We start from the raw sequence: 20391 nt of genomic DNA, 5'->3' as shown, positions 1-20391 counted from the left end.
AGTCAGAATTTGAAGATCAGCTTTCAACAAATTCTTTTGCTGCCCATTGCATTGAAAAGGCAAGTAGGCTGCAATGAAGGAAAATTGTCCAAAATTTGTTTCAACAGAAACTCCCAAGGTTTCAAAAACTTTGGTTTCGAACGAAGAAAAATAATTTATGTTTGATACATACGTCTATTAATGACAATGGCGACCCCACAACAGGCGCTGTCAAGACGATCATTCCGGTAAATAAGATAATTTGGATCTCTTTTGATGAAAAGCCCAGGTTTTAAATATATGCGGGCAGCAGGGACTATGTCCAAGGGCTTGACGATCCCTCCCCAGGCCATCTGCGAGTTGTGGGGCTTGCCTAGGATGTGGTGGGGTTTGACAGTGGGCCCTGTTAAACCTCTATAAAAAGCTGCATGTATCCGCAAGTAGGCCCCACCAAAGCGACCGTGTGCCGCTCAAAGCGCACAAGCCCAAGTCCTGGTGTTAGGTGGGACGCTAAACAGCCCTGACACGACGGCCCTCCGACGAGACAGGAGGTTTGCGCAGGCCCAATAAGCCGCCTCGACCAATAATTACGAACAATATAAGAGATAATGCGACTCGATATAATCGGCAAACCCCTAGGCGACGAATACAGGATCACGATTGGAAGCTTGGAACATGGAATTGCAAGTCGCTAGGTTTCGCAGGTTGCGACAGGATGATCTACGATGAATTACATCCCCGCAACTTCGACGTCGTGGCGCTGCAGGAGATTTGCTGGACAGGACAGAAAGTGTGGAAAAGCGGACATCGAGCGGCTACCTTCTACCAAAGCTGTGGCACCACCAACGAGCTGGGAACCGGCTTCATAGTGCTGGGTAAGATGCGCCAACGCGTGATTGGGTGGCAGCCAATCAACGCAAGGATGTGCAAGCTGAGGATTAAAGGCCGTTTCTTCAACTATAGCATCATCAACGTGCACTGCCCACACGAAGGGAGACCTGACGACGAGAAAGAAGCGTTCTACGCACAGCTGGAGCAGACATACGATGGATGCCCACTGCGGGACGTTAAAATCGTCATCGGTGACATGAACGCACAGGTAGGAAGGGAGGAAATGTATAGACCGGTCATCGGACCGGATAGTCTGCACTAGGGTGGCTCAAAAAACACTTTTTCAAATTTTTTGATGGGCCGCCCTCTTATTCGGTTCTATTTAATGCCCTGATGCTCTGGAATTTCAGCCAAATCAGTCAACGTTTGGGCGGTGCTAAACTGGTTGGAAAAGTGTATGCAGAAACATCCAAAAACAGTGATTTGCAGTTGGACGGCACAATTTACGATGAAGAACCATGATACTCATTCAGTTGTTGTAAAATAAAGAACAGAATGTTTTGCTGAAAACCGCGAGAAGATTAGAGTTTATTAGGCAAAGATATTAGCATTTTACTGGAGTGTTGTAGGGGTGAATTTATTTCTTTTCAAGGGTAAAAGAAACGAAATTTGTTCAAACCCCACTGCAGAGAAATGCTAATAACTTAGCCGGGCAAACTCGAATCTTCTCGCGGTTTTCTGCATAACATTCTGTACTAAATTCTCCAAGATCTAAATGAGTATCATAGTTCTTCATCGTAAGTTGTGTAGTCCAGCTGCAATTTACTGTTTTTGGATGTTTCTGCATACATTTTTCCATATAAACTTCCAACGAGTTTAGCACTGGCCAAACGTTGACCGATTTGGCTGAAATTTTGTCCAGAGCATCAGGGCATCAAATAGAACCGAATAAGAGGGCGGCCCATCACAAAAATTGAACAAAGTTTTTCCCATACTAATTTGAGCCACCCTAGTCTGCACACCGTATCGAATGACAACGGCCAACGATGCATAAACTTCGCAGCCTCCCGCGGAATGGTAGTCCGAAGCACCTTCTTTCCTCGCAAAAATATCCACAAGGCCACATGGAGATCACCTAACCAAGAAACGGAAAACCAAATCGATCACGTTCTAATCGACGGTAAATTCTTCTCCGACATCACGAATGTCCGCACTTACCGCAGTGCGAATATTGAATCCGACCACTACCTCGTTGCAGTATGCCTGCGCTCAAAACTCTCGACGGTGTACAACACGCGTCGAAGTCGGACGCCGCGGCTTACCATTGGGCGGCTACAAGACGGTAGACTAGCCCAAGAATACGCGCAGCAGCTGGAAGTGGCACTTCCAACGGAAGAGCAGCTAGGCGCAGCGTCTCTTGAAGATGGCTGGAGAGATATTCGATCCGCCATTGGTAGCACCGCAACCGCTGCACTAGGCACGGTGCCCCCGGATCAGAAAAACGACTGGTATGACGGCGAATGTGAGCAGTTAGTGGAAGAGAAGAATGCAGCATGGGCGAGACTGCTGCAACACCGCACGAGGGCGAACGAGGCACGATATAAACAGGCGCGGAACAGACAAAACTCGATTTTCCGGAGGAAAAAGCGCCAGCAGGAAGATCGAGACCGTGAAGAAACGGAGCAACTGTACCGCGCTAATAACACACGAAAGTTCTATGAGAAGTTAAACCGTTCACGTAAGGGCCACGTGCCACAGCCTGATATGTGTAAGGACATAAACGGGAACCTTCTTACGAACGAGCGTGAGGTGATCCAAAGGTGGCGGCAGCACTACGAAGAGCACCTGAATGGCGATGTGGCAGACGAACATGGCGGTATGGTGATGGACCTAGCAGAACGCGCGCAGGACATGATTTTACCGGCTTCAGATCTCCAGGAAATCCAGGAGGAGATTGGCCGGCTGAAGAACAACAAAGCCCCTGGGGTTGACCAACTACCAGGAGAGCTATTTAAACACGGTGGTGAGGCACTGGCTAGAGCGCTGCATTGGGTCATTACCAAGATTTGGGAGGAGGAAGTTTTGCCGCAGGAGTGGATGGAAGGTGTCGTGTGTCCCATCTACAAAAAGGGCGATAAGCTGGATTGTAGCAACTACCGCGCAATCACATTGCTGAACGCCGCCTACAAGGTACTCTCCCAAATTTTATGCCGTCGACTAGCACCAACTGCAAGGGAGTTCGTGGGGCAGTACCAGGCGGGTTTTATGGGCGAACGCTCCACCACGGACCAGGTGTTCGCCATTCGCCAAGTACTGCAGAAATGCCGCGAATACAACGTGCCCACACATCATCTATTCATCGACTTCAAAGCAGCATATGATACAATCGATCGGGACCAGCTATGGCAGCTAATGCACGAACACGGATTTCCGGATAAACTGACACGATTGATCAAAGCGACGATGGATCGGGTGGTGTGCGTAGTTCGAGTTTCAGGGGCATTCTCGAGTCCCTTCGAAACCCGCAGAGGGTTACGGCAAGGTGATGGTCTTTCGTGTTTGCTATTCAACATCGCTTTGGAAGGGGTAATATGAAGAGCAGGGATTAACACGAGTGGTACAATTTTCAATAAGTCCGTCCAGCTATTTGGTTTCGCTGACGACATAGATATTATGGCACGTAACTTTGAGAAGATGGAGGAAGCCTACATCAGACTGAAGAGGGAAGCTAAGCGGATCGGACTAGTCATCAACACGTCGAAGACGAAGTACATGATAGGCAGAGGTTCAAGAGAAGACAATGTGAGCCACCCACCGCGAGTTTGCATCGGTGGTGACGAAATCGAGGTGGTAGAAGAATTTGTGTACTTGGGCTCACTGGTGACTGCCGAAAATGACACCAGCAGAGAAATTCGGAGACGCATAGTGGCTGGAAATCGTACGTACTTTGACTCCGCAAGACGCTCCGATCGAATAGAGTTCGCCGCCGTACCAAACTGACAATCTACAAAACGCTAATTAGACCGGTAGTCCTCTACGGACACGAGACCTGGACGATGCTCGTGGAGGACCAACGCGCACTTGAGTTTTCGAAAGGAAAGTGCTGCGTACCATCTATGGTGGGGTGCAGATGGCGGACGGTACGTGGAGGAGGCGAATGAACCACGAATTGCATCAGCTGTTGGGAGAACCATCCATCGTTCACACCGCGAAAATCGGACGACTGCGATGGGCCGGGCACGTAGCCAGAATGTCGGACAGTAACCCGGTGAAAATGGTTCTCGACAACGATCCGACGGGCACAAGAAGGCGAGGTGCGCAGCGGGCAAGGTGGATCGATCAGGTGGAAGATGACTTGCGGACCCTCCGTAGACTGCGTGGTTGGCGACGTGTAGCCATGGACCGAGCCGAATGGAGAAGACTCTTATATACCGCACAGGCCACTTCGGCCTTAGTCTGAATAAATAAATAAATTAAATATGTTTCAGTTATAATGGCAATGTGCACATTATGAACTGATAGGAAGTTGAATAATTCATCTTCCTTACCCTTCAAAGAGCGGGCATTCCAATTTAAAATTTTCAAAGAATTATTTGTATCCATTAAAACGAAGTCCAATAACAATTCTTTGAGTAAATTTGATACCAACCTGAACTGCTTCAGTTTTGGCATTTGCTTTGAACATTGCATCAATCATGTGATGCAATTGTTCATTAAGAAAATCAAAGTCGGAAGCAGACATGCTACCTGAGTCGGCAAAACGATCGTTATTTCCCGTTGAAGAATGGGTATGAAAGTCATTCATCATCGGTAAATTTTCGGAAATAAAATTTTGCCTGCCTGCAGCGATGCTAGCATAGGAGGGTGTGTTTGAAAAATTAGAATTCGACGAACTGCTCCTTACCCGTTGAGAGGTAGGAGCAAAATTTGTTCGTTGATTGTGGTGGGTATGAATTACTCTACCGGAAAATGATTGCGGATTTTAAGCGTTTGAAATATGTTTACCCGTCGAATCTGGGATCCTATTGGAATTTCCCGTCATCAATTTTGCACGGGAATTCAAAACTTTTTTGCGTGAAGGGCATTCCCAGAAATTGGATTTATGATTGCCTCCACAATTAGCACATTTAAATTTATTGGAATCTTCTCTCACAGGACAGGCGTCCTTGGCATGAGAGGTTCCACCACAAATCATGCATTTAGCATCCATGTGACAATGTTTGGTTCCATGACCCCACTTTTGACACTTACGACACTGAGTGGGGTTTTGGAAATTTCCCCCAGGCCTGCGAAAATGTTCCCATGTAACACGGACATGGGACATAATACAGGCCTTTTCCAAACTTTTCATATTGTTTAGTTAATTTTTGTTAAAGTGAACTAAATAAAATTCTTGAGAAATACCCTTCTGGGAAGTACCAGAGCGAGGTTTCTTTTTCATCTTAATTACTTGGACTGGCGCAAATCCAAGTAATTCAGAAATTTCAATTTTAATCTCATCCAGTGATTTGTCATCACTGGGGAGACCTTTCAAGACGACTTTGAACAATCGCTCAGTTTTGTCGTCGTATGAGAAGAATTTATGGCGCTTCTCAGTTAAATAGTGAAGAAGACGTTTGCGATCGTCAAAGGATCCCGGCAAAACGCGGCAGTCACCCTTCCTAGCAATCTGAAATGAAACCTTGATCCCCTGAAGGTTACTCAAGATTTCATTCCTAAAGCCAGAAAACTCGGCAACAGATACCACACATGGCGAAATCCTTTGTTTTTTCGCATGAATCGAATCACCTGGGCTAGAGGTAGATTCGATTTGCTCAATTTCATCATTAATTAAATCGAACTGATTGCTCAGTTCGATAGGAGAAGAATTATTTCCGATATTAGAGTTAGAAGGAATATCTGAATTCTCCAGCTTCCTTCTATTTTTCCGCGCCTAGGCAGGACGGTCTTGAAACCTTGTTTCTTTGAAGGAAGTGGAGAATTCAGAGACTCCCCCTTCCTCTTGTTTTCATTAATGCTCATGGCTGAGCGTGGAGACGTGACCTTCTAAGAGGTTTTTTCCCAGAACGGTGTCCCTGCAGGAATACCACCGCTTGTCGGAATTTTACTTCCGCAAACGGGTCCAACGTAAAACGAAGGCACGGGTCCTTGCAAAGATCGTAACGGGATCAGTGGGTACAAATAGTGCGGAGGAGCACTGTTGAAATTAAAATAGCTTCGGGTAGTATTAAAAACTTCCTGCCGCAAAGAGAGAAAATAGAACCGCACAGCACGAAAGCACAATGCGGTCTGAGCAAATAAACCGTTTGTTTGAGAAACTGCATATGTAACATTTTTGGCCAAAATGAGATTTTTATATATTCTGAATCCTCGTCCAAAAATACGTATTTTGTTCAGGAATGTAAGACATTTTTTTCGTTTGTTTGAGAAACTACATATGTCCACGTATTTTGAAAAGCAACTGTGGAGTACTGTTTACATTTTTTGCACTGAAAGTGTCCCAGGGTGTTGAGTTTTGCCAAAAACTGTTGATCTGTATCGAAGAAATCGAAAGATTCGGTGCAAATTTGTTCGAAAACAGTTTTTTGTTGTTTTCTCGAAAGAGTGTAAAATGGACTTATACAGTTTCTCAAACAAATGATTCAAATAGAGAACACATCCCTGATTAGAATCCACGGATCCACGTAACCAACCACTCCAGTTACTGGACAAATTGGTGAGGTAATAGAAAAATGGATATTTGATTGAAACCATTAGAAAACAAGCTCTTCTTATTTTCAGATCATCGGTAAAGCCGATTTAACAAAAGTGCCAGAAAGCCACAAGTGATCATTCCTGCACTTCAACGTCAGAAACTCTGGTTAACAACATCGGGTGAAGGTGGATCGTACTTGTAGTCCATTCTGGAAGTTCCCTTCTACCTGTTACGCAAACTGGCCTCGGCGAAACTCGCCTGGACATCTTTAAATGAACGGCGATCGCGCCGACTTTTACTACAGCTAGCGAAACGAGTGCTATGATACCCAAGTACATATTGTACTCGCACGGAACACCAAGTATTCCCACCACCAAACAAGAAGTTGTGGTGTAAAATTTCGAGACTACATATTCAAAAGATTCCGTCGAAGTGCATGTGGTTCTCTGGGCCCCTTTCTTCGATCGAACATAATTCTAGTTTCTGTACGTTTCTGTACATATAGTATTATCTTCTTATAGTTAGACTTATAGTTGTGATGGATGGTCTGTACAGTTGTACAGGTATTGTTCAAAACTATGAGGGTGTTCCTTTAGTGGCGGTAAAATTAATTTTGGTTCCCATAGTGGTGCTATCCATTGATTTTTTATGAGATTCGCCACTTTTGGTACAGTTGCACCACTATAGGTGCAAGGGAATCAATTTTATTAAGGAAAATCATTGTTATCAATAGTTTTTCAAGCGAAACCTTAGGATAAGTTGTATTTGACAGGATATTTAAAGCACGACGCATCAACTGAAACCATCGTGAAGTGTATAATTATGATATTGTGCTTCCAGTTGAAAACCGAAGTGAGCTCTCGCGACGATTGAGTTTTTCCTTATTTCCTGATGTCGCAACTGCATCGCGACTAGTGCGCATCTATGCCACCGCCATGCGCCATGATGCGCACTAGTCGCGACGTAGTTGCGACAAAAGGAAACGGGAGAAAACTCGATTGTCGCGAGAGCTCACTTCGGTTTTCAACTGGAAGTACAATAAATCTGATTTAAACCCCACTACCTCCACTATTGGTGCTACCTCCACTAAGGGTACGGTACCGATTAAAAATATTAAAAATAAAATTAGATTAGAAAAATTAGCAGATTAAAAATATGTCTGCAGTGCAAACCGCAAACAAACTGACCCACAAAACAACCCAACATGGCTGAACCTTAAAATCCTATGCCGACCGACAGCGTTGGGAGAAACTCAAATTCCCAGTGACCGGGACGTTCAAACGTGCCCATCTTGCATGCAACTTCGTCTATTAACAGGACACGGGTACAGATTGACAGTCAGGAATGCCTTCATCTATATAGATAAAAATAAATGTTTGTTTGTTAGTGACGCTAAAACTTGAGAACAGCTGAATCAATCCACTATGGTCCAGAATACAGTTATACGCGAAAGATGCATTTTACGTCAAAACTATATTTTTTAGAAAAAAATGTTGTTCTACAAAGTTGATTGGAATAGTATGATCATGATACTATCAAAGAATAGGGTGACCCATTATACAAAAAAAAATAAAAATATTTATTTTATTTTACGGAATAATGACAAAGAATGTTCTACAAAGTTGTAGCGCAACTCATTCCAAACAACTTTTCTGGCTAAACTTTTTCTGTAGCTCTTAAGTTGGCTGATTTAGAGCAATTTTACTTACTAGAATTATGGAATTACCGCTCATAAAAGAATCTACTCCACCGCTTATTTCTATTCGCAACAAAAAATAAGCGTCAGATAGTCACCTAAGAAAAACATGCCTCTAGTAATAAAGCTACTCTGATATTTTTGAAAAATTGGCCTCCACATGGTTGATTCTGGTGGTGAATGCTTTGATTGCTCATGATGTTTGTACTGCGGGTAAATTTTACACATCTATGATAGCCTTAGAAAATGATCACAAAAGTTATCATTTTATTGCAAGCCCTAATAAATATTAGACATCAATAATACAATAGATCAATAAATTTATCATCTATTACAATCAGCAAAAACTGAATAGAAGTCATAATGTTCCCCAACAAATGCTTCATTGTATTGATTAATGCAATATAAAAACTCAATCCAATTCGAATACAGTTTTAAATATATTAGAAATATATTATTGGTAATTATTTTACAAGCTTCCTTTGATTGGCGTTCTGAATTTGAATCATACGAATAGGTACGGAACATCGGTATAGTGAACTTGAATCTTAGATTTACTAATTCCATGACAGTTTTCAAGTTTTCGCGAAAATTTTCATTCCGTGTACTGAGCATTTTCAAAACAACACAACTTTGACTACCCGTATGAACGCATCACAACACGGGCGAAATTACAATTGGTCCGATAGGTAGCGAACATGCATCCAAAAAGGTAGAGTGCTCAGTCGGAGCATGCATGTAGTTTCTTGTTAACTCTCGGCAACTTTGGACGCATTTTATGCATTGGCTCCCACTCAAACATGAGGTTTTCGGTGAAAAAGTGAAATTAAACTAAATAAGTTTGGAATTATAGTTTCCCTTGCTGTGAACCGAGTCAGTATCCGAGAGTGGAGTTCCCAATATGGCTGTTGCTGAAGAAGCAAACGCAAATAATCATTTGGACCGGCGTTACGTTGACAAATGTCGGAAAAAAGATGGCGAAATGTGCCATTCAACATGATACGAGAAATTGACGGATTTCTGTGTTGGCTTCATTTGAATTCTTTTAATAAATCGTTGTTATTCCGAGGCAGCAAATTCCATGCGGATTCAGTCATTTTACTGGTTTGAAATATCTGTAAGTGCATCAGACAGCAGCAGGAAAAAGTAAATACGTCACAATCGGTAAGTTTCATTGTCGATTATTTATTTTTTCAGGAATGGTAGCAAGTAGACGGTTTATTACTTAACGCAGTGATCTGTAAACAAATTTTGTTTTCGTATTTGATTCCACCCTTTTGATTCTGTATTCAAATTGTTTTAAAATTTGATCCTTATAAGGAAATGATCGCGATTTTTTTATTTTTCTCCCCGAATCTAGTTTATTACAAAGCTCGTGGTGGATCATCTGTGAATGTAGATGTCTGAAATCTCAACATAAATGAAAATCCACGATCACCCAAATGTCGGATATTTAAACAACGAGAAAAGCTCAAACCTGAGCTTGATCCGATTCGCTACTACTGATCTGCGCCTCCTTAGTAAAGTCTAGCTCATTGGGTGCAGCTGCAAGTGATCTTGACAGCGTTGGACATGGAGGAGTACATCTTGAAGCATGAATCCAGAAGAATTTTCCGTGATAATTCAGTAGAAATTAGGGGAAAAAAACCGTCAAAATTTAAAAGCCTTTCCTATCCAAATCCAATGCAAAATAGTTTCCCATAGATATTCATAAGAATTTTCAATGTTTTGAATTTTCAATTTTCAATGAACAGTTTTTCTTAAAAGTTGAAAAGAGCGATCAATGAAAATTTGAAATAAATGTTGTGGAAATTCAGAAGAAAAGGCATTGAGGGCGAATATATTTCATGCAAGTGCTCTTAGTAGTCGGAAATCGCCCCGAGGAAAATTATTTTCTTTTTGTATGCAATATGTTGAATTTCACAACACAATTTGATAACTCGGAAACCATCAGCGTAAGAGTTTTGACATCTTCTGAAGAAATGATCTACACCCAAATTTTCCATGAAATGACAACGTTCAACTTCACGAGTCATTCGGCCGAAGCCCACAAGGTCGAATGTTATTTGGTCGAATGAGGCCGAACAAACCAATCGGCCAAAAGTCATTTGGCCGAAAATGTCGTTCTGTCGAACAGGTCCATTTGGCCGAAATTGTCATTTGGAAGAATGGGCCATCTGGTCAATAATTTTGTTTTCCGAATGCGTTATATGCCCAAAAACGATGTCGTTTGGTCGAAAAAGTTGTTTGGTCTAATATGACATTTGGTCGAAATGGTAGTTTGGCAGAAAAGGCTATTCGACCGGAAATGTTATTCGGCTCATCCTGTTATACGGCCTGGAATGTCGCTTGGCCAAACGATAAGGGTAAGACGGTATAATGCGCCCTACCTGGCCGCCCCAACGCCCCCTCTGGTTTCTAGAAAACTATAACTGACTAAAAGTAAAAATCAATTGGAACCTTTTAATATTTGTAAACCACTTATCCTATGTAAATGTGAAAGTATTTTTGTATTACATAATGAAAATAATAGCAAAATACAAAAAGTTACAGTTATGATGTAACTTTTGATGTTTGTTTGCTCAACTTTCTGGAGCGATGCTAGCATACTGTCCGCAAAACTTGCACTGTAACACTAAGTTGGGCAACCAAATAATTTTTCTTAGTGGTTAATGTGATATAAAATTGCATCCATCTTAAAAAATGTGACGTTTTTCAAAAATATGTTTCACTGGTCAAAACGCCCTATACTGGTCAATATGCCCTTACCAATTGTACACAAGAGCGGCGAGCTTGCAGCCATTGCTTCCAAATTATATGGAAACTTTTTAAATGTAATTCAAACCTGCTTAACACGTACGTCCCCAACCCCCATTTCACGACAAAGCTCAAAATTCAAAACCACGTAGCTCAGCCAATTTCTAACGGATTTTCAAGCAGTCTTCTGGAATCGATCACAAAATTCCTATAGTTTTAGGAACCGAGGTCAATTTTCGTGCAATGTCATGTCAAAATCATGAAGTTTGACATGTCGCCAGATGGGTTCCAAGATTGAACGAAAATTGGCCACTTTCCCAAGGGAACCAGGCCCTGGAAGTATTGTTTTGCAAAATCATGAAGTTTGACATGTCGCAAGATGCACTCCAGGATTGAACAAAAATTGGCCACTTCCCCAAGGGAACCAGGCCCTGGAAGTAACCGGAGGATGGCGTATTCTATCGAAAATCGCCGAAATGTATTCCAGTGTACTTGTTTTGCAAAATCATGAAGTTTGACGTGTCGCAAGATGGGTTCCTAGATTGAACGGATATTGGCCACTTCCCCAAGGGAACCATGTCTTAAAGTACCCGGAGGGTGGCCAATTCGATCGAAAATCGCCGAAATGTACTCCAGTGTACTTGTTTTGCAAAATCATGAAGTTTGACATGTCGCAAGATGGATTTCGAAGCCGATCTGCAAGTGACGATTTTTTCCGGGAGGGAGGTAACCCCATATCCGAAACCATAGTCATTGCACAAATATTGACCTCGGTCCCTTAAACTATAGGAATTTTGTGATCGATTCCAGAAGATTGATTGAAAATCCGTTAGAAATAGGCTGAGCTACGTGGTTTTGAATTTTGAGTTTTCTTGTAAAATGGGGGTTGGGGACGTACATGTTAAATGGACTTACGTTGGTTTTCCAATGACAAGCACATGAGGATTCATAACCTTTTTATTATGGGATTGATAAAATACTAATGAAAGGCTATGAAACGTCTTTGGTTAAGGTGGGGCGTATTGCCCAGGCCCTTTTTAAAATCCATTTTCACGACTTTTCAAAAAAGCTTTATTACGTGTTATCTGTAATATTTTAATATGACTTCCTGGACTACCAAATAACACAAAGTTTGCATAAATTGCGTTGCAAAGTAAAAAGTTATCAAGGAGTTGCCTTAGGGGGGCATATTATACCGTCTTACCCTATATGACCGTAAATTTGAAGTGAATCTGCCACTGCCATTTATCGCTTTCTGGCTTCGCTCTTCTACACTTCTCATTTGTCACTCCCCATCTCCTGCTTCTAAATTCACCCTGTGAAATAAGTGAGGAGTGCGATGAATAAATTGAAAAATAAAAAATAAGGGGTGAAACGACACACTTCTCACTCCTCATTTCTCACTTCTCACTATGAAAAGTGAAAAGTGTATGAGAAGTTTCACTTCTCATTCCTCATTTTACACTGCACACTTCTCAAGTGATAATTGTGAAGCGAAAAGTGAGAAATGAGAAGTGAGAAATTCGAAACCTGAAGTGAAAAATGAGAAATGAGAAGTGTGACGTTCACTTTGATTTCGTAATTCTTGCTTCTCATTTCCCATTTTTCACTCCTCATTTCTCAATTCTCAATTAGTATTTTCAGTGGAAATTGTGATCGATTTCTCATTAAAATCAAATTAATGAACGGGAAAAAGTCGTTTGGCAGGAAGATATTAAGCCGAACGTCATGTTTTCGAAATTGACATATAGCCGATAATGTCGTTCGGCTGAATAGGTCATTCAACCGAAACTGTCATTTTTTAAAATTGGTCGTTTGAAAGGGTCATTTGGATACAGCCGAAAACACATTTGACCGAAAATGACGTTTGGCCGAAGGGCTACTTCTATCAAACGATCATTTCGGCCAAGCGGCATTTTCGGTCAAAGAACTTATTAGAATAAAAGACATTTTCGCCCAAACGACCATTTCAACCACATTAACTTTTCAAGGAATCAACTTGTTTGGGGAAATGACTCGTTCGCCCATATCCAGTATTTTGTGCTCAATAATGGCGATCAAGTGAGTGCTTTCTCGTTATTTAAGAGGTTGAAAAAATTTACAATTTTTAATCAACGTAGGCTATGATTAATTGAAAAACATTGGCACGCATTCGATATCTACAAACAAACGAATGTCAGAAAAAAAAACTCCACTATCACTTGTCATAAGACGAGTTTGTACAATCCCATTGAAATTCCACCACTTAATTGTATCTTGACAGATACGTATTTCGACCTCAACAGTAAGGCCGTCTTCAGTGTCTCGTACTTGACTCGACTCGTACGAGACACTGAAGACGGCCTTACTGTTGAGGTCGAAATACGTATCTGTCAAGATACAATTAAGTGGTGGAATTTCAATGGGATTGTACAAACTCGTCTTATGACAAGTGAAGACATTTCACTAAAAAGCTCAAAATAATTTTCTTAACTCCACTATGTTATTTATAAATTTGGTAGTTTTTTGTGCTTTTTTGTAACAATTTTATTTTATATTCCGAAATTCTGAAAGCCACAAGATATCGACGAATTGATAATGATAATGATTATGATCAATAGAAAAGAAATCTACAATCAGACACTTGGGTGCAGCGATACTCATATGACGTAAGGCTGCATTCACTACGTTGGACTTACTAAAACATCCTAGGCTAAAACCAACTTCCTTGGCACTTATCAATTCACTACGGTCCAAAATCAAGCAATACTGCGAGGAGTGACTGTTGAGCATTGTGTTCACTGCTTAATGTTTCCAATGTTGCCGCCTCCTGTATTTCTCATGCACTTTTTGACTTGAGCCGCGCAATGCTCAACAGTCATTCCTTGAAGTAATGCCGGAGGAATTTGGTTAGTGTAAAAGAAGTAAGTTTTAGAGGATTTTAATGAACCCATCCTTACACTACATGGGTATCGCATCATCCAGATTTCCTATCCCCTGAAAAAAAAAACACTTATCAGATCCATTAAAGAATTGTTCATATTTTGTGGCTTTCACATTTCTAGAAAATCAAATAAAATTATAAAAATGTTGTATGAGAAAACTACCTTGAATAACATAATGAAAATTAATTTGTATTGTTATTTGTTTGTTCGGTATCTGAATGAGTGTCAATGTTTTTCAACGAATCAAGACCTCCGTTAGCTTAGCTTAGCTTTGACTGACTACACATATCTATGGTTGCTACTCCGTGATTGACCAGAATCAATGAAATTGCACAAAGAATCAACTGAATGATTGACTGGGATTGTTCAAGCATTCTCAGTGTGCAAGTTTCAGTGACTCTAAAATTCAAATGATCAATAACGGCGCCGGCCACGTCCTTGTAGTCAGTTAGGAAGAAGGAAGGAATATTAGTAGGTGGTTTTTGCTATTTGAAGACCGTGTTTACCTCTGCGTCTCCACAAAAACCACAGGAAGGATTATCAGTTAATTGGTAGGCATCGTTGGATCTGGATTCACTCTGATAAGCGATGCGACCGTGCCATTCTTTATACACAGTGATTTTTCCTAGCCATGAATCGGGCGCGAAAAGTAGTACAAACTAACTACCGGCCTACCGAGCGCGCAATGCAGAACACAATATTTCGGCCGATCGCGCGATCGTTCTGCTGTCCGAAACAAGAGAAATCTCGCACTGAACTGATTTTTATTACCGGCCGCGCAATGCAGAACACAATATTTCGGCCGATCGCGCCATCGTTCTGCTGTCCGAAACAAGAGAAATCTCGCACTGAACTGATTTTTATTACCGGCCGCGCAAGGCAGAACACAATATTTCGGCCGATTGCGCCATCGTTCTGCTGTCCGAAACAAGAGAAATCTCGCACTGAACTCACAACGAATCAAGATCTCCGTTGATTCAAAAGTGTAAATCAAGCTCTATCTGGTAAAAGGGCGAATGTCGCAAGAGAGAATTCTCTTCGTCGACTTCCCCTCTTTTAAATAAAAGTGACAAGCAGAGGATTCCTTTGCAGTTTATCACATCAGAATGCAAGTTCGCATTGTTTTCTATCGTGCTTAGGTGATAAATCACTAAGAAATCCGCAGCTTGTCACTTTTATTAAAAATGATACTACTTTTGATACTTTTATGCCCAGGGTAGTCTAGACAATTTCCAATCCGAAAATTGCCTAGACCGGCACCGGGAGTCGAACCCAGCCACCCTCAGCATGGTCTTGCTATGTAGCCGCGCGTCTTACCGCACGGCTAAGGATGGCCCCACTCGGTCGCTATTATGGAGCGCAAAATATTGGATATCCTTTTCGGCCATATGTCGCTTTCAGCCAAATCACACATTCGGACAAACCATTTTCGACCGAATGACTGTTTCGGCCAAATGAAATTCGGCTAGAAGACTTTCGGCTTAATGGTTCAGCACCAAGTGCCATTCCAACAAATGGCATCCGCCGAATGACTTTCGGTCAAACAACGGGAAGGGCCGTTTGGTCGACACAAAGCTGAAAATTGTTTGACCGAATATGTCATTTGGCCGAACAAACCATTAGACCGAAACTCATCTTAGGGCGAATATTTAAAATGTCGTTCGTCCGAATCAGTCAATTGCCCGAAATAGTCGCTCGATCGAATACCGTCGTGCGGAGCTTCTTTTGATTACAGGGGCTACTTTGGATTTTAAATTTTCTGAACAAATTAAACGAAATAAATACAAAATTTGAAACAGAAAGCTGCCATCCAGGTATCAACAATACACCTGAATTGTGATAATGGAAATTTGATGGTAATTTACGTTATAATTCTTGTTTCAAAATGTCCAAAGTAGCCCCCGATTTGTCAAAAGAAGCCCCGCACGACGGTAGGCCATTTATCCGAAATGGTCGTTCTGCAGAAAGAATGATAAACTTGTAGGGGGAGATCCCCCAGCGCCGGACACCTCCCAATACCGGACACTTCTAAAAACGGCACTTGCAGAGATCCCTCCACCATCTTATGTAGTACAATAGAAAGCTATTGGAAAGTCTTTTAGCTGTATGGAATATCAGATCCCCATGTTTGAAGGTTTGAATCAACAATATTAAAACCCATCCAATGTATTCTGATTATGTAGAGATGGTCAATGTTAATCATATTTCAAATAGCGACCATGATTTGCTACATATATAATGTATCTACGGTGCAAAATCAATTTCTGTATCTGTATGTGATTAAATAGCCATTCTTTACACCTGTTTTGTTAAACTTACTTCAACCCAATTATTTTTTCTTACTGAGATATCAGAAAGCTATAGAAATAAGCAGAAACAAAAATTGAAGATGTCATTGAAAATGTAGGGAATTTTGAGTAGGATGTAACAACGTGAAACAAGTTAACAATATTACTATTCTAAATGATTTCTTTACTCATGTAATAGGAACTTGGTAATATTTGAACATGATGCAATAGTGTCCGGTACTTGGGGACGCTTTTCTGAACCGTGAGAAAATTTTCCCCAAAATTCATCATTAAAGCACATCGTCCAAAAACGTGTTCAAATGATCAAATTTAGTTTGTATGAATTATCAATGATCATATTTTGTGTATATGATGTACAAGTAAACATAATCCGGATAAATGGAGAGTTTTTCGATAAATGGCTTATGTGTCCGGCACTGGGGGATCTCCCCCTAATAGTTAAAGAAAAATCACGGAAATAAAATATTAAAAAAAGGCCATTTGACTGAAAATGTGATTTGGCTTAAAGGGTCGATATTTTTGGCCATGTTACCCGTTCATCAAATGACATGTCTTTTTATTACATAATGATATTAATCAACCATGACTCGACCGCATAAAGCAGAGCAAATTAACTACCTGACACACGGCCGTTTGTTCTTTTCGGCGGTATGTCGCTTTCGACCATGTGGAACTCGGGTAGATGACTTTCAGATTAACGTGTTGTTCGGCCAAGGTATTCAGCCAAAAGGTATTCCGACCAATGACTTTCGGCTAAACGACCCTCTCTTGTTTTGAACAAATGTAACCATGTGGAATTTCAGAAGAATTTCTTTTGCACAATATAAATAATTTTTGAGTAACTTCGATGGAAATTTCTAAGAGGCTCCTGCGTATTTCCCATGGAAACTTCAATAAAATTTCTGTCAAAATTTCAGTCAATTCCACTTTGAAACTTTCGAACATTTTTACTCCGAAATTGCACAGAGATTTTTTTTATAAATGCCAAAAAAAATCCTTTGGAAAATTGAAAGGATCCAAAAAAAACCATTAATATTTTGTGGAAACTCACACACTCAGTTTTTATTTCTGCAGCTCGGCAAAAATCCGCACAGCCGTGCGCCAGCAAAATAAACAACTGATATTCCGGCAAAAACAGCGTTTGTTAGCTTATTTTCGGCAAATTATTTGCTGATTGTCAGAAATCTCGGCAAAAAACATGTTTGCTGGGGCACGGCTGTGCGATTCTCGGTAAAAGCTCAACATTTTGCTGAGATCCCGGTAAAAAAATTAAGTGTGCAGAGACTTTCTTGGAGAACATCATTAGATTTTTCGTCGAAATTCAAAAGACTCTACCTTTAATGTCTTGAAAATATCCCACGAAAATACAGAAAAAAAAACAAACTTCAAGAAACGAACGAAATAAAAAATCATCACACCACCGCCGCAGACGACGATTTTCGAGCCGGCGCACACCTCTTTTCGGCCACATGGCCCAAACGACATTATCGGCCTAATGACCAGTTCGGCTGTCGCTGTTTGCCAAATGACATTTCAAACTGTTTTTGGCCTAGTGATCATTTCGGCCGAACATCCACTTCAGCCAACCGTTGACTATTGGCCTAATTCGTCTTTCGGCCAAATGGCTTCTGGTCGACTGACTTTCGGCCAAAGGTCCCGTTCCGTTTGTTATTGAAGAATTAGGAAATGAAATTTGACCATGTTGACCATGAAATTCTTATTTGATATTTTATAGAAAGTAGAATAATGATTTTGATTTTTTATTTCTTAACTATATTTACAGATTCAATGCTGAAAATTGCTGAAAGCCGTGACAATTTGGAAGTACACAAGCTTGACTACAATTCAACATTGAGTGAGTGAGTACTTAGCACACAACATCAACGCGAGGATAATGCGATTGCATATTTCCACTAGCGGAAAATGTAAGACAGAAGGTTGGCAAGGACACGAAATACCCTTAAGTTACTCACGAGCAGAATTTTCTAACACAGGGAACTTCAAGATTTAGCTTATAAGTAAGATAGGAGATGAATGTAGACATCATTGATATTAGTTAGATTGATAGCCAGATTTCAAGGAATCAAATTTTGGACTAGTTGAGATAACACAAAATTCTGGTCGCATTTCGTTAGAGTCATGTAGATATAATTTAGGTAATTCAGATTGGTACTTGCAAAAATTCTAAAGACAAGTCTCAACTCTTCCTTTGCCACGGAATAGCCGTCTCCAAACGTCTCTAAAACGTTAAATACTTAAAAAAAAGGTTGAATGAAACAAATTTCAAGTTCATATAATGCATCTAAATGCATACAACTTTATCAGCACTAGAGCCACTTTTAATGTTTATGATGTTTGGGAGAGATTTCAATCACTTTCTAATGCAAATAATGCGTCAAGCAGCAAGGCCGTTACAAAACAATCTCCGAGTAGTGAATCGCGTCATTTTTGCCTTTCTCGTACAACTAAGTTGTACCGAAAGGCTATCATTTCACTCCAAAATCGAACTTTTGATAGAAGTCCTGGAGACCCATAGTGTTATATACCATTCGACTCAGCTCGATGAGCTGAACAAATGTCTGTCTGTCCGTGTGTGTGTGTGTGTGTGTATGTGTGTGCGTGTGTGTGTGCACAAAATGCCATGAAAAACATTAGCCAAATTTTCACATAGATACTCTTAACCGATTTTCTTGCAACAAGTTGCATCCGACAGAGACTAAAACGCTGTTGATCACTATTGAATTTCATAATAATTGCAAATTGCAAAAAATAGATAATATTAAAATAGTGATGAGACATAGTCACATAGAACGATAATGTGTTATGAAAATGCCTTACATCTATGAATATTTTATCCGTGGCTTCCATTAAGAGTTTCATCGTACTATAAAGATGCTCGTGTTGCACGCATTTAGGCGTAAGTATGCTCTTTGTTCAGTTTCATAGTACTATGAAATTGTCCGAAAGTCAAAATTCGAACATAGGAAATTCGAGAAACTTTTGGCAGCGCCATCTGTCGTCCACTAGTGTAAATTTTCTATCATAACATTAGACGGTGTAACTGTTTAGCCTTTCTTGTACATCATCGAGGTGTAAGCGTAAAGGCTACATTTATTACCTTTTGCGCGAGAAAGGCGCCATCACCGCTAGGTGAATTAATCTGGGTTTTAACTGTCCATTCCATAGCGTGTCTTCCTTGAATTGGCATAGCTTGTCAATGGTTGCTTAGTTTAGTTCCCGAGTGGATTCAAAAATATGCACGTATGAACGATCATCACAGGCTGCTACGCATATAAGATCGTTCGATTAAGGTCACTCCTGACAGAATCCAAGTTTCAAAGTGCTCGCGTTTTCGGGGGCACACCACTCGATACGGAGGTGGCGGACAACTGTCATTTTTGTTGATTCAGCTAATAAAGAAAATAAAAATGACAGTTGTGCGTTGCCTACGTATCGAGTGGTGTGCCCCCGAAAACGCGAGCACTTTGAAACTTGGATTCTGTCAGGAGTGACCTTAAATACCTTTCAGGATTTGATTATTGATCAATCTTCATTCAGTGTTGATTTCGACTGAATAACTGCTTTAAATCATGGTAAAAAAAGACCAACCCATTTCGCCCATCTTCTGTTTGAGTTCTGCTAGTATTCTGCTAGTCAAATCATCATTGAATATGAATCGCTGGTAAAACTTTCATGATCTTATGTCGGTTCTGACTGGGTCGTTCTAACAAGAAGTTGCTCATCATATTTCTTTCAAATGGAAGGAAAATTATATTCAACCGTTTGCTTTTGAGTCGAATACTCTCTTATTCTATACACAAATTCGGACCAGATTAATTTCAATTTAGTTTTAATTCAACTTTAATTTTTTTTTAATACTTGATAAAATTAAATTAAATTGGAATTCAACTACAGTTAAATGAAGAATAAATTAAAATTGAATTAAAATTAAATAAAATTAAAACTAAAATTGAATTGAAATTAAAATTCAATTTTAAATTTATTTTTGATAGGGAAAAAACGCCACGCTTATATTTTCACCTATCATTGGCACTCATAAGGGGCTGTCTGTATACCACGTGGACAGTTTTGAGGGGAGAGTGGTATGGCGAATGTCCACGGTTCATACATTTTTTTGAAAATTTATATAAACAAGTGTCCACGATGGGGGAGGGGATATCTGAAACTGATCAAAACCTG

At 40.5% G+C, this 20391-nt stretch overlaps 1 long non-coding RNA gene across 1 annotated transcript; it reads left to right on the top strand.

Moving 5' to 3' along the window:
• Positions 1 to 8900: 8900 nt before the first annotated feature.
• Positions 8901 to 18521, top strand: LOC134227084 (uncharacterized). The gene is made up of 2 exons (XR_009983605.1): positions 8901 to 9365; positions 17975 to 18521. It is a non-coding gene; the product is annotated as an uncharacterized LOC134227084 (long non-coding RNA).
• The last annotated feature ends 1870 nt before the right edge of the window (positions 18522 to 20391 follow it).

The sequence above is a fragment of the Armigeres subalbatus genome, chromosome 3 (genome assembly GCF_024139115.2).
Source record: "Armigeres subalbatus isolate Guangzhou_Male chromosome 3, GZ_Asu_2, whole genome shotgun sequence".
Lineage (NCBI taxonomy): Eukaryota > Metazoa > Arthropoda > Insecta > Diptera > Culicidae > Armigeres > Armigeres subalbatus.
Note: the sequence above shows the minus strand (reverse complement) of the source record. Positions and strands in the feature narration are given on the sequence as shown.